The sequence below is a fragment of the Triticum dicoccoides genome, chromosome 6A (assembly GCF_002162155.2).
Source record: "Triticum dicoccoides isolate Atlit2015 ecotype Zavitan chromosome 6A, WEW_v2.0, whole genome shotgun sequence".
In the NCBI taxonomy this organism is placed as follows: Eukaryota; Viridiplantae; Streptophyta; class Magnoliopsida; order Poales; family Poaceae; genus Triticum; species Triticum dicoccoides.
In genome coordinates this window covers 17,269,285-17,272,130 of record NC_041390.1, presented here as the reverse complement: position 1 = coordinate 17,272,130, position 2,846 = coordinate 17,269,285, and the positions used below count along the sequence as shown (strand labels likewise).

Genomic DNA, 2,846 nt, shown 5'->3' with positions numbered 1-2,846 from the left:
GCTTCTCGATCACATTAGTGTCGGTAAGCTTTAAGAGCAACTCCAAGAGCTCCTTTAATAAATGTTTCGTAAAAGTTGTTTTACGGGATGTCTATATAATCTATGGAAAGTTCACATGCTAGAGGAATGTATAAGAACTTAACTTTAGCAACAAATGAGAACTTGATCTTTTTAGCAATAAAAATTAGACATATGTATGTTCATACTTGATATGGTCCCATGTCTCTTTGCCAAATAAATAAAGAAAGAAAGAAAGAACGAAAGAAGGAAAGAAAGGAGATACAGGAGGTACAGTGCCAAAATATTTTACCCAAGTATTATGTGATCTTAGGAGAGATAATAAATGGAAGAAAATTTAAGTTAGAAAGGCCACTAATGAACTTTTCTTAGAAATGCTAAAAGTCTGACGTCAGATTTTTAGCATGACAAGTTAAACATTTTTTTGGCAATTTATATTGGCGCGAGGATGCCAAATTTAGTTTGCAAGCAAGGCAACTTTCAGACAAAAATATGAACGGAGGCTGATTTACCATGCTCGTGAACTAAACTTGCCATCCCCTACAAATACAATTTATCATGAAAAACATTTGATTTGCCACATCTAAAAATCTGACGTTCACTGATGTCTGGCATTCTTTTTTGCGGGTGACCACCAATTAACTCTATGATTATCTTATCAAAAAAAAAAAAGAAACTCATAGGCACTAGCACCCATGGTTTATTGATATAGGAGAAGCATCCCTTGTGAGAAACCAGAAATTCGTCCCCGATGTGGCTCGAACCCTAGTTGCTGGAGACGCCACTATGCTCCCTTGCCACTAGGCTACAGCCTAGTTCTCTATGATTATCTTATCAACTCCGGTATGTTCATGATTTTCCTTTAATAAAACCATTAGCTTCGTTAATTGCAGAGAGTGCACAGTCTATATCAGCCCTGTGTACGTGTTGTCAATCGTGCATGAATTACCTGCAAAAGGGCGCTAATAGTATCATTAGCCTTTTGAACTGCGATAGAACGGGGCAGCAGCTTCTTGCTGGATAAATGTGCGTACCTGGAAGAAGCCAAGCTCCTTGCCGGCGTGGAGCACGGCCTGGCGGACATCGTCGCGGCCGCGGGAGAGGTTGATGACGGGCAGCGACACCAGCGTCGGGGACGCCGCTGCCAGCCGCATGAGGAACCGCTCCGGGACCGCACCCTGCGACGACGACTCCGCGGACCACCGCAGCTTCTCCATGGCCTGCCATCAGCCCACGAGCTGGGTTTTCCATGCATGTAGGCCGCCGTATATAAGCTCCTGATCGAGCTGGGTTTTCCATGGCGGGACGCAACGCCTCGCTCCCCTCCGCTGACCTCGGAGCTGTGCATGTCGCACGCGTGTTGGCAGCCGTTTCCGCCATTGCCGGGTTGCGTCGGAGACGCTGGCTCCTTCCGCCTCTCTGAGATTTGGCAATTGCGCCTTTGCTGGTAACCTAACGCCTAACGGCATGGATGAATGGACGTATCATGCATGTCATGTAGGAGTAGTATATCTTCGTTTGGTGTGGTGAAACGCCAGCCTGCACACAACACACGCCTATGGATGCAGATGGCCGCATCCACAACCCTCTGATCCGTAGATTGGTCGCACGTATCAACCGTAAGTACTCCCTCTCTCTCAGTTTACGGGGTATGCGCGTACCCGTAGGTTGTCAACTTGATCAATCTAATACAAGTCATATATTACAAAAAGTATATCAATATGAACTTCAGATGTTCTATTTTTAAACGGTATAATTTTTGTGTCATATAATTTATATTAGGATGATAAAATTGACAACCTAAATATATACACAGTATTTGTAAACTGAAACGGAGGGAGTACAAATTACATTGCTAGAAATAGTCAACTTAAAGGACTGGTATGAAAAGGTAGAGGTAAAGGCATATCTTTAAAGAAAAATGAAGGGCTTCTACATCAAGTGATGCGCATAGTCTTTTTATTAAAAGTATAATTATATCACATCTGGATGTGAGATAATACCCACATCTAACACAACGACATCAGGAAAAGATCATCGCCAGACTAGCCCACCACGTGGTTCTCTTATTTGTTTGTCTGTTTTTTTTCTCTCGACGCGCAGTCATGTTTACTGCCAACAAAGGACGGCGACCCAAGCTGAGCGGCTGGCGGGGCTGCCTAATTAGGTGCTCATTCTTTAAAACACATGTACGTGCACTCGTTATTTTCAAAAACAAATGTATAGGCACTCGCTCACTTGTAGTCCTAGACCTAGCAGCTAGCTTCATATAATCAACCAGCCTGCTACATCACATAGCTAATTACCTCCTGTAGTAATTAAGCACGCTACATCTCTCACTCATCTATTAATCAATAAGTAACTTCTTTTTCCTTTTTTGGAACATACCACAATCAAAGCCGCTCACATAAACAAACATACACTCATCCCTATGAACGCATGCACGCACATCCTACCCCTATGAGTATTTTCGACAGATTTAGTCGGCTTAAGTGGCGGAGCCAGGAAAGTTGAATAAGGGGGGCCAAGTGTTGTTTAGCTTTGTTGAGGAGGGCCGGATCGTCAAATTACACCATTTTTAGCAGAATTAATCACCTACTGACATGCATATTAGCTTGAATTCAAGGATGTTAGGGGGGGGGGGGGCTGCTGGCACCCTCGTCTCCACCACTGGTCGGCATAACATCTTAAGATTGACGAAGTCATCGCAAGCGCCTCATAATCGACGGGAACGTCTCCTTCCACTGAACGAACATCGCGCAACTACCGCGTGTAGGTGTAGCTTGACACGACTCAATTCTCGGCAAAACTTTTTCTTTGCCCTTGTC

The 2,846-nt window shown here is 44.0% G+C and overlaps 1 long non-coding RNA gene across 1 annotated transcript; it reads right to left on the bottom strand.

Annotated features, from left to right (window-relative positions):
* Nucleotides 1-681: 681 nt before the first annotated feature.
* LOC119314461 lies at nucleotides 682-1,150 on the bottom strand. Its single transcript, XR_005152322.1, has 2 exons — nucleotides 1,053-1,150; nucleotides 682-967 (listed from the first exon to the last, which is right to left on the bottom strand). It is a non-coding gene; the product is annotated as an uncharacterized LOC119314461 (long non-coding RNA).
* Nucleotides 1,151-2,846: the final 1,696 nt, after the last annotated feature.